Source organism: Atta cephalotes, assembly GCF_000143395.1.
Source record: "Atta cephalotes unplaced genomic scaffold scaffold00037, whole genome shotgun sequence".
In the NCBI taxonomy this organism is placed as follows: domain Eukaryota; kingdom Metazoa; phylum Arthropoda; class Insecta; order Hymenoptera; family Formicidae; genus Atta; species Atta cephalotes.
In genome coordinates, this window is record NW_012130101.1 from 492,770 (window position 1) to 505,305 (window position 12,536).

The 12,536-nt window shown below is 30.9% G+C and overlaps 1 pseudogene; it reads right to left on the reverse strand.

Moving 5' to 3' along the window:
- Positions 1–722: 722 nt before the first annotated feature.
- LOC105621815 overlaps positions 723–12,536 on the reverse strand; it is a 12,772-nt pseudogene continuing 958 nt past the window's right edge.

Sequence of the window (12,536 nt, forward strand, 5' to 3'; positions counted from 1 at the left end):
AATCTAGTTCTTACAATATAATGGAAATGGTAATTCTTGCATGACTAAAACGATTCGCTTAATCGTGTCGAAGCGATTCTCTATAAATATAAATTTAAAAAACTACTCTTTTTTGCGATATATCTTGGCACAAAAGATTTTTTTCTATAAAAGATTTTTCCTATAAAGTTTCATAAAGTTAATAAGAATCGATTTAAATTTTTTTAAGAGATCAATCAATTAAAAAAAATATATATATATATAATCTTAATCAAGATAAAAATAATTTTACATAATTTCGTTTTCTCAGTTTTATTTGATAGATTGTGAATCTTTTGTGCCAATCTAACGTTATTCGCTCGGTAATAATACCGACAACATAAAAGTTATGAACAACTGCGTGATAAGTAAAATAAAAAAGTACATCCCGTATGCCTTTTCAGGTTTTTTGGTACCTTTATATTCTTACGTCTCTGTTTATGTCCTTTCAATTTCTTCATACTTTCACTATATAAATAACGTCCTTTTATTTGATTGTTGCAATCACACAGTATCAGTTTTATAAATAGAAGAATAGTCTGTAGAAAACGTGCATAAAAATTGTGCGAATTCGCGAAGCATTCCGGAATTAAAGAAGCTTAATTTGCCTTTTCATTCGCCTGTTTTTCTTTTCTGATATATATAATATATCATGATATATATAATTCGAAATTGCTCGAGCGTTTCTCTTTCACATTATTGCGTTATGCTCCGGATTGATTAATTTGTTCTTGTATTTTACTGCACAATAACTACAGAAAAGATAATGACTCAGGAAGTAAAATATATATCAACATATATATATCAACGTAAAATAATATGACATTCCGTAGAAAATACTTTTGTGAAATTATGTAACAAGATACCTGTTTAATATTAAAATCTGATATTAAAAGTATTTTTGATTGAGATGTACTGCTGAATAGGCCGAGTTTCTTTTTCTTATTAGTATCCTTAATAAAAATCTGTACACCTTTCTCTACGATTTTTGCCGATTTGCTAAATTCGTTCCAAGTGTGACTCCAATCAACCTGAAAAAAAAAAACGGTAGAAACATAGATGCATTACTTCTTTTACCTTGAGAAAACTAACGAGCAAAATCAATAATAATAATAATAAATAATAAATACTAATCCGCCAGCCACCGAACAAATCATTACATTCAAGATACAATAATCTTTTGTCGGTGAATAAAAGCTCGTCTTTATTGATGAATACGTGATATAAACAGCTGTATACGCATATTTCCCCTTTTCTAGTTCCTATGAAAAAAAAGTCTTATATAATAAATTATAAACTTTGTTGTATATAACAAGAATATTCGTACATATCAGATAATAAAATTTATTTCTATATAATTTTTTACAAAGATATTATAATTTTTATTAAAAATATTTCTTTATGGAGTATCTTAATTTTCCTATATTTCTTATATTTCATTTATTTATAATTTTTTATAATATAATCTTACACAAATTCATGATATGTATTGTTATAATAGTACATTTTTATACGAAGAATAGACCATTTAAAAATTTATTTAACAATTTTGAAGATAAAAGTATTAAGAACTCTTAGAAGAATAGAACTCTTACTATCAATATTTTGTTGCCTTCGGTTTCATCCTTTATGTATGGTTTAACGAGACTGTCTGGTTGCAAAAATCTGGGCGATCGTACTCTCTTTGCTTCCTCACTTAATTCAGTAGCTCTGAAATAAATACATTGAAGATAATCTCCACCATACATATGTATACATTAACAATTTCTGAACAATTCCAAATTTTAATTAATTGTCTTATTCATTAATTAAGATTGCTTTTGCATAATTAACAAGTCATACCGTCTAACTACTCCAAAAGAACCACTTGCAAAACACCAGCAGTAGGCGTAGTGACAAGTCCAACAACACCTTTTCCAAATCCTTTGCAAAATCTTTTCACTCCTTCCTCTTTCACTCCTGATAAAGGTTTCATTACCACACGAGTCACCATCGACTACACCCTATCAAATGACATAAACAAATTCATAAATATATTAAATTAAATAATTAACAGAACAATTAATCCGCGATCTTACCATTACTAAACTTTTTCCGCTTCGTACAAGATCTTCTTGTAAGTTAGCGAGCTGTTTATTGAGCTGTTCTTGTCTCTTTCGTTGATAATCTTTGTCAAAGATTAGAGCAGCTACACCTTTGCCTGCAAAAACGTAACAAAATTAATAAATATTGTAATATTTTAAAATACAAAATTGCTAAAAATTACGATAATTAAGCATAATATAAAGTCTCTTGCTTAATACTATTTTTTACAAGAATAAAAATATAATTTTTTAGTCGAGCAAAATTTAAAAGATTGGAGAAAGATGTATACCCATCGCTCCCGTAATCTTCGATACAGCGCCCGCCATTCCGCCGACAATATGGCTCAACATGCTGCGCACTCCGAGGAATAGACCCTCGGCAAACTCTCCTGGACCCTGTATGGCTCCTTGGAAGGGTTCATAGAACAGATCTTCGATACCCTTCATAGTTCCGATCACAAGCCCATATGGATTACCGATTATCGAGTCCCAGAACGAGTATGTAGACCTGCTTAATTGTTTGGCCCGCGTAATGACTCGTAATGACTCGGCTCGACGAGTTGCTTATGCGTCATGAACACATAATTTCTCTCAAAGTATGCCAATCTGTATCAATAGAAGAATACTTAGAATCTTATAATCTCAGAATTTGTACAATACGCAGACTACAAAAAAAATTACTTCAGAAATTCTAGTACGCTTTTAAATATCTTTAATTGTAATTTTTAATATTTTTAATTGTACTAATTGTAAATTGTACTAATTAAGGGCCTTACTTGAACACAATGTCGTTAATATCTGTCAACATTACTCCAATTCCTTGCAAAAGCATGTTCAATACTTGCGGCAACGTGGAGGGCCCTCCTCCGCTTCCGGTCATTGAAAAACTGATATGTATCTGTGAACAAAAAAAGAAAAAGGAGATAAAGATTTAACTGTCAGATAATAATTAGCATTTACATTTTTGTATCCATATATTGAAACGTGACACACCTTGAGAGGCGAAAAGTGTAGTAGATCGAAAAAGTTCTTCTGCTTGGCCGTGGTGATCAAACTAACGTGGTACATTAATGGTTCATCGACTAGTTTCATGTCTTTACGGAATAAACAAACTACTCTGAAACTTTACTCTGAAACAAACAAACAAGATTTATATGTTACAGAACGATATAAATAAGACGCAATATCTCGCATCTCACCTCTTTCGCGTTGTTGACCTCGCTTCGAGTAAGCCCGTTATCGCCCATTATGAAGACAATGTTCACCTTGATATGAAATTCTTGTACGAGAACTTTGAAGTATCGGAATTGTTGCACAATGCTGTGCTCCAATAGGCACTTGTCTACTTAGCTCCGCAAAAAGTTTCATGACTACAGAAATAAACAAAAAATAGGAAAAAATGAGAAAAATAGATACATAATTCTTAAAAAATTGAGGAATTATATTTTCATAAATATACTATGATTAACCTTCGATCATATTGTATTTTACAATATAATTACAATATAAATATTTTACAATAGTATTTTACAAACCAGATTTCTAAAGAATCTTGTTTAAAGTATAGAATGCAACTAAACTTCTGATGTAGAAGATTCCAAGTTTTTTTATCTACAATTTAGAACCTCAAAATACCAATCGTACTGATTTACTAACTACCTAAAATTTTCTCTCAGGTACAATCTATACTTGATTAAAATTGCATATTACAGGAAATGTGAGAATAAAAGATGTTTTTCGCATCAAAAGAATAATACCTACTCTGCGTACACTCTTTGACGGTGGCACTGGAGCTAATATAACTGGAAAAAACGCACTCCGATAACTAATTGTCGATCTGAAGTTTGATCTTTGCATACAGCTATACTTGATGCGCTGAAATACAATATTGCAGCCAAAATCCAATCTGAAAAGTGCGTCTCATGTATCTACGATGCCACCTCAGCATTTCCATATTTACATAATCCACTTAGGTAAAATGAAAAATTTTTTAAATTAAGTAACGATAGACGCTTCTTGTGGTCCAGAAATTAAATTAGATCCAAGCCTTAAAAACTTCAAAACGAAAACTTTTTGTTTTACCATTAGTTTTGGGTCTAACATTATCCGATAGTCCATTTTGCCGATTTGCAATTCCCTAATGTATCGTTGATATCCCTCTTCGACAGCGTTGACTTCCTTAGCACTTAACGCTCACCATCGACCACCGATTAACTTACGCGTCTCCCATATAATCCCTGAGCTGGATTATAATACAGAATTTCATTAATTTTACCTGGTAGCACAATTATACGAAGAGAATATATATCATCATTTCGTTAAATAATATTAAATTTATATTTGTCAATTACTGTATAAAAATTATAATTATGTGTAAAATTATAAAAGTAAAATTATATTAAAAATATAATTTTAATTTTAAAAAATTATTAAGTATATGTAAATAAAATTTAATATTAAAAGACTTACCTGCCGATGCACATATACAACAACTCGGACTTAGTATTATTCACAAGAGAAAATCCAATGCCATGAATGTTCAACGTGATTTCCTGCTCAATTATTTCCAGATCACCAGCCAGCTGACAATCTTCAGCAATCTTTAAATTTGTAGTAAATAGCAGCACTCTCTGAGTACCGTCTAGGAAAGAAACATAAAACAGTTTCTCGTCCATTTCCGATAATTGGAAAGTGCCGAGATTATCCTGGAAAAGAAATAAAGATGATGTTCATTATTCGCTTTTATGAACATTTTCCCTTGCTTTTCATCTTCCGTTTACCTTGCGAAGATTATTCTCGATTTCCTTGTCAATGTTATCTTCCCACATCAGTTTTCGTGATTCTGCCGGATTTTCTCAGGTATAAAACATTCTATTGTACGACTGTATGGATCTGTCAACGTACAAATCGGTTTATGTCGAATAAATATACAGGATGATTCCCCGCAAGATTTTCTGCTTAACTTAAAATTAATATTGTCAATAATAATAATAATTTTAATTAATTAGGGTACAAAAATCCTCAAGTGATTGTTTAAGAAAAAAAAAATAGCTGACTCATCCAGAGTTAATGATCTCACCGATATATTCCCAACTTATCTAACGTTGAGAGAATCTTTTTCCCATAGATTGATAGTATGCGGCGTATTGTTGATGATCATAGCTGGCGCGTTGCGTGGGACCGACATGGAGATATAAACACCGCCCTCATTGATTTGGACGTCTACATTGATTCCTTCATGCTATGGTGAAAAATATTTTGTTAGAGGTACAAAACACTAATATTTCATTATTTTCTAATTCATTGTAATTCTAATTCATTGTGCTCACAGCACATTTAAATTATGTAATTATTATCCTTTGTTACCATGCTTCATTACCTTATTGTTCAATTCAGCAGAGTTGTGTGACTGTCGATATAAATGCCGCGGTTTGCTCGAGTTGACTTGTGACTTTAGCCTGTAGAATCTTGTTATCATGTTCAGTTCGAGGCAACAGAGCTGCGCATTCACTAGGAAGCATCTTCAGCAGTGATATTGTAGTGCAATTGTATTGTAGTGCATTTCACTAAAAGATTTCTATAGTAATAGAATTTCTTATATCTAACGAACTTTGATCGTTGGATCAGCTGGTCGGTCATCCTCCTGGCATTCTATAAGAAAATTTGTGTTGTTAAGTATATAATACGGAATAAATGTGATCTTGATCAAAGAGTTGTCAGCTGATTGTGTACTCCAATCTGTAACAGAAAAACAAGAGTTTTATTTATATTTATTTCTTGTCTTATTCTCTATTTTTTATCTTAAATATATAATATTATTATTAATTTGTTAACAGATGCGTTAAATGCGTTTAATGTAAACAAAAAAAAAGAATAAAAATTAACGATATAAGAACCTGATATATCATTCCATTGTATTTACAGGCATCACACCTTCGTTATCCGCGACATCGATGGAGAATTTATCGGATCACTTTCCGTCTTCTACTCTGATCATGGCTTTCTTCATACCAAAGAAAGCTTTGGAGCGGAACGAGAATAGAATAGGTCCCTTGAAATGCTCTGGATGATACAAGATATTCAAGAAATTATCTGCTGTCTGGAAACAGCAATCGATATAAATTAATCTCAACGTTCAATTTATCAAAAATATCTTCGAAACATCATGCAGTTAACAACAAGTAACTAACACCTCCATAATATTAGCTTGTTATACAAACTATATCGATTTTGCGTTGCAATCAGAATGTTTTATGTCTAGTATCTAAAAATAAGGAAACGATTGAGGACTGAAAGATTGACATATTTAAAAATACAGTTATTAAAAGAAATAGAAATAGAAATTAATTAAAAATAAAGAGGATTAAGGAAACAGAAAATAAGTAGCGTGTGCAATAAAGCACAGTTATACATAATGATGTTAGCTAATTACTATTAATTTATGTATGACTTATATTTGATAAAATCCAATTGTAAAAATCGACACATTGATCGACTAACACAATGATAATCTAACACAGTTTGAGGCCGTTCAGTTCCGGTGGCACGACTAGATTAGACGATTGTTATTTGACAATGATTAAGTCTTGCGGACACAAGCGAACACGAGAACAGCGATAGTATTGAAATAAAGCTATGTCACCGCGCGAGTTTTCCTCTTCCTGTACTGTGCGCGTTGCCGATGAGGTTTCATAGCAGTTCAGAAACGAATTTCTGAAAGACGTTTACACATACATTTTCACGAATAAAGTGATGAATATCAACGTCTATTCAATAAAAAAAATTTAATTTGATTTAAGCGATGTATGATAATTGTTCTAGAAGTCATTGTATAATTATTATATAATTGTGTAAATGTGTATAATTATTAACAATTCACACAAAAAGAACAATTTTGTTAAAATATTAAAAAATTTTTAATAAATTAGATAGATTCAAAATAGGAAAATAATATTAGATAGGAAAATAATTCTGTTGGATCATCAAAATAATTGTACAGAAAACTTAAGCGTGAGTAATGCTGCAAAAAATTTCGATATTCTAGCAATCTGTTTAAGCATCCTACATTATTTTGTAGTTTAACGATATTTCTGCATCTAGTTAAACATTTAAGTAGCAAAATCATTCTTTCCATGCAATAATAGTGTAGAATAATAGTGTAGAATTAAAAAATTTTGAGAGCTAATTTTGTTAATAATATATAAGATGGCTATTTATGAGAAACACAATAATGCAGCACGATAACAGGAAATGTCTTTATCGAACTCGAGTGCTCTTTGCTAACCTTACTTGATTTCTATAAAATAATAGCGAATGTTGAATACAAGATTAATGACAAGATGAAGTACAGGTTAGTCTTGCGATACACTAACAGGGACACAAGAAAGGCTAAAGATCGAGCGAGGAAGCAAACATTAATACAAGAGTATTATTTGATATAAGAAGAATGCATATCAATAAAGAATTCTACAATGTATGGCTGATGCAAAATAGGGGGGGGGGGGCTCTCTGCGGTTGAGACTGGAAAATCTTAGGGAATTTTCAAGATTCTTTGACAAATGTAGAGATAATAATCAATTACAAACTGTATGCAGAGGCAAAGTTACCAAAAGCGACGAAACTATCACTGCAAACACATACTCTATGGACAGCATTAAACTAGTCTTGTTCAGCATCCAGAAGGGACAATACAGCGCTATGACAATCGAACAATGTTTGTAAGACATATGCATTCCAGAACCACTTTCTGCAGAACATCTTTCTGTCGAAAGATTTAAATGACTAAACCGCGAACTCGGGTGGGTCCGCCATGATTTCGCCTCCGCAATCCTCTAGATAATTGGGCAGCTATAACACATCATTCGATCATGTGATTTTAAATAAATAAATCGCAAATGTTATGTTTTATAAAAGATAATAATTAATAATTATAATTACTAATAATAGTTAATTATAGTTAATTATAATTAATTATAATTAATAGTTAATAATAGTTAATTAAATTTTTATTAATTGATGTATGTTCTACTTTAATTATTATGCTTGACTTGGTTAGATCAATTGTAGGAAGTTGCATAGAGGTACTTACTTCGAGCAAGTTTTCCTGAAGGAAAACAGATGATATCGATCGGTAGGAAGTTTTTCAGATACATAGATACGAGTATAGATGTACATTGTTGACAGTACTAGCCATGGTATGACGAGTGGTATTCTCAAAATACCTGCTCGATCTCTCCCACAGCATAAACGAATATTCTGTATTCCTCTATTATTTATTACTAAGAATATTTGTCAATTTTATTAAACGAAACTAAAGCAAGAAATATATATATTTTATAAAAAATATATACGGAAAGACATCGACCTGCATATAAAATGGTTCTGTAGAAGAATGGTTCTTGCTTAGATCGCGACTCGCATTTCAATAATTTCGTCATGGAAGTAGTTTTTTTCTGTAGATCTTTCCAGACAAATGGTTCAACTGATGTCATGTATCTAAAGTATATTAAATATGATCATTAAAAATATTATATATCAAAGATTTCGTCATCTATATTTTATAAAAATATATATATTTATATATCTATAATTTATATATCTATAATATATATATTTATATATCTATAATTATAATGTATTATATATTATACTTTTAAGAAAGATTACTGCAAATGCAGGTGATTTGGGACAGCACTGTTCAATTCAATCATCTTACACTGTCCACCTATACTGTCCGAAATTACCTCTGCGAGCACAAGTCATGTAAACCATAATACTTATAAGAGGAGAATAATAATAACAATAATAATAACAATAATAATAACAATAATGAAAAAAAACAAGATAAATAATTAAAGAATAGTGATTTTTGAATAGTGATTTTTATATGTTTTTAATTGTTAGAAAAGAATATTAGAATAGAAGATTTAAAAAGTTCTATCATCCACAAATTCTGAAAAAAATAACGAATGGAGAAAAGACATAAAAAATAATGTTTGATAATAAGACAAGCGGAGATTCTAAAAATTAAAGAGTGTGAAATTTTTTAAAAATTATTCTTTTCGAGTATAAAAAAGTCTTACAAGATAAACAACTTATAGATTTTGTATTGTATCCAATCGTTAATGTTGCTTTGGAAACCCACATGAAGCAGTAATATTGGCAAAGTTTTGTTGCCGACACCCGCCTCCAGAGTGAACAAAATTGTCGGCGAGACAATGGCTAATTCGGGCTTATAAGGTGCTGCAACCTCATCATCTGGATATGTAAACTCTTCGAGTGCTTCCTTCGCAACTTCTAAAATAAATTGATCCAACGGTTTAACAAATAAAAATAAGATTTTTTTTGTATAACGAATAATCATCGAATTATCAACTTATTATTAACCTGTCTTTAAAAACCAATAATTATTCTCTTCAAAAGGTGTAACAATCCACAATCCTTCATAATTAGGCTCAGGTTTAACGACTTCCTTCCTCTTTCTTTGTCACCGTGTGAATGACTTTATTCAATATTTCGATTACACCTGAAAATTGTTACATTTTATTTTATTAGGTACTATCAGTATGAAATTCGTAAATTACCTGGCGAAACAGACATGTGTATATCCGTGCAACAAACTTCTAAATGGAGTCCTTTTCCCTCTGGCGTAGAACCGGCTATACTAACTATACTACCGGCTGCATAGCCGCAAAACCTATGATAACAATTAACATAAAATAGATGTTAAGATGAGTTATTTTAAGATGGCTTTGAGTTAATAATAATAAAATAATTTAAAGAGAATCTATTTATAAATATTAAAAATATAAAAATTTACTTTAACATTAAATAATTCTGTAAATTTATTTGATTATAACGATTTAACTATCTAAATTAATATATTTCAATTAATCATTAAAGTGTCAATTAATCATAACAAGTGTCTCTGTAAAAAGTGACTGGATTTGAAAATTTATACTTTCTGAATAAAATTGAATATTGTATACGTATAAAATAATTTAATATTAAACAACACGATCTTATAGTTTAAATAAAAATTTTTTATTTTATCTGAACTTTCCAAACATATCTACTTCTTGTTGAAATAATTTTTTATCCACGTTCTAAATTACTAAACTTTTTCATACATAAATATGTATTATATGGAATATTATGTGTATGTGTGCTATATCTGATAGATCCAGTCAGTCCTCTTCGCAGGATTATATATCCCTGCCAGTAGCGAGAGATCTTTAATGGAACCCGAGATTACTTGATGCTCTCCCATAATACGCACCTTCAGCAACAATTCTGTATTCAGTACTATGCAATTCGAGTTGATATCGTTCATGTCTTCGAGCAAGATAATATCTGGCTTTTCCACGTGTAGATTCACAGTTAACATTTTGAGTGTCGAGGCGGCCGATTGCTGCTGCGCCGGCTTTTTCTTTGGTGCCATCAATTCATTTTTCGAAGAAGAAGTAACAGCCGTCTTGTTCAGTTTATTCACATCGAAAAAATCCTTGATTTTCATAAGATAATCGAGGGAGACAATGATGCTGAAAGAGAACACTCGCACGTCGGCAAACGTGTCGTTCGAGCTTTGGCGCACTGTCACGTCCAACATACTCCTGGCATTATATTTGACGTGTTCTTCGAGATGATCCTCACTTGGCCTTGACAATGGCACGCTGCTGGTCCTTTCCATGATTCGCACCAGCGAGCCCTCTCGACTCTGCCGCATGTCATCTAGCGTACAGTTCATTAGAAGAATCGATGTAGCCAGTAAACCGTCTGCAAATACACGGCCTTTCAGAACAAAATGTGTGAGACTGAAACGAGCCAGTCCATGCTCGGGCAGATGCATCGGTGACGTCTGCGATTGCAATAACTTAGAACCGCCGGTGAAGAGATTGATCACCATCTATCGACTATCCATAATGAACTCAAACTTCACGGATGTGTGAGCGTGTCGTTCCTGTGTTTCAATCAATTATTTCTCGCGATGCGTCGTACTTGTAGATCGGTTGAACCTTACAGCAAATATTTAGTCAATAAATATATTTATTCAATAACACAGTGCAACAAATTTTCAACGACTTTTCTGTTTTTCAACAAGTAAGGGAGATCTTCTCGCAAGATTTTTTTATACTAAAGAATATACTTTCGAAAAAATTCTACATCCTTTAATTTTTAGAAACATTACTTTAAATTCTTTATATAATGCAGTAACATAATTATAAAAAATTTAACTAGTTTTTGTAATATACAAAAAAATAATTAATGTAATGATATAAAATAAATTTTATTAAAAATTAAAAATAATATATGAGAATCATCATTTAGGTGTTGAGAAATAGAAACTTTGTCACACAGTGTAATTATTTTATAATTGTTGTATATTATCATAATGATTTATTAATTATTCACCTCAAAATCTCCGCTGTATTCGGATTTCACGGCGGATGGCACAGCTTGCACAGGTTTCGAGTCCTCAAAAGTCCCAGATTCTGCTCCAGCACTTTCAGAACCGTAACGTAATCTTCTTTACTCTTAACAGTAGATTGATTTTGTTCAATCTGCCAAACATATCGAATGTCCGGAATAGAAGTAAACTAGGCGGTAAAAAGATTTCGCTTCATTAGTAGCGTAAATGTTACTTCCTCGTTCTCGCTGATGAATTGTTTTGTGTTCAGTCGAACTCTAGATAATTTCAAGTTCTACAGCTCGATTTTCGTTTCATCGACCACGGGATATTCATCGATTTCCTCATTCCATCCAGCTTTTTGAAGTTACATATCTGTTCGCATAGAATTTTATAGGAGCGTATTATTTTTTATTATTTTTTTATTTTATTATTTTATTTTATTATTTTTTTGTATATAAGTTATATTTACAATAAGATTGGAAACAAGATTTATAAATACATTACTTTTAATACTTTTAATACTTTTAATTTATTTATATGAATATATATAATAGTTCAACATCTTAACATTCAGACCGTAGTAGTGCTTTGTATTTAAAATAAGTTATATTTAGTTATATAAATTTTATGTAAATTGTATTTAAATTAAAATTGATTTTTAATAATATTTAAATTAAATTTATATTTTTTATTTCTCAAATATTAAAAAAATGATAATCTTTTATTCTAAAACATGGAACATTAGTTAAAAAATTATTACAATAATTATAACATATGTTTCGTAAAAATAACGTTATAAATCAGTCTAATAATCATTTATCGAAATTGATTCCATATTAAAATTAATATGATAGATTTGTAATACATGTGTGTGTGTGTGTGTGTGTGTGTGTGTGTGTGTGTGTGTGTGTGTGTGTGTGTGTGTGTGTGTGTGTGTGTGTGTGTGTGTGTGTGTGTGTGTGTGTGTGTGTGTGTGTGTGTGTGTGTATGTGTAGTGTGTAGTAGTGTGTAAGTGTGTAGTGTGT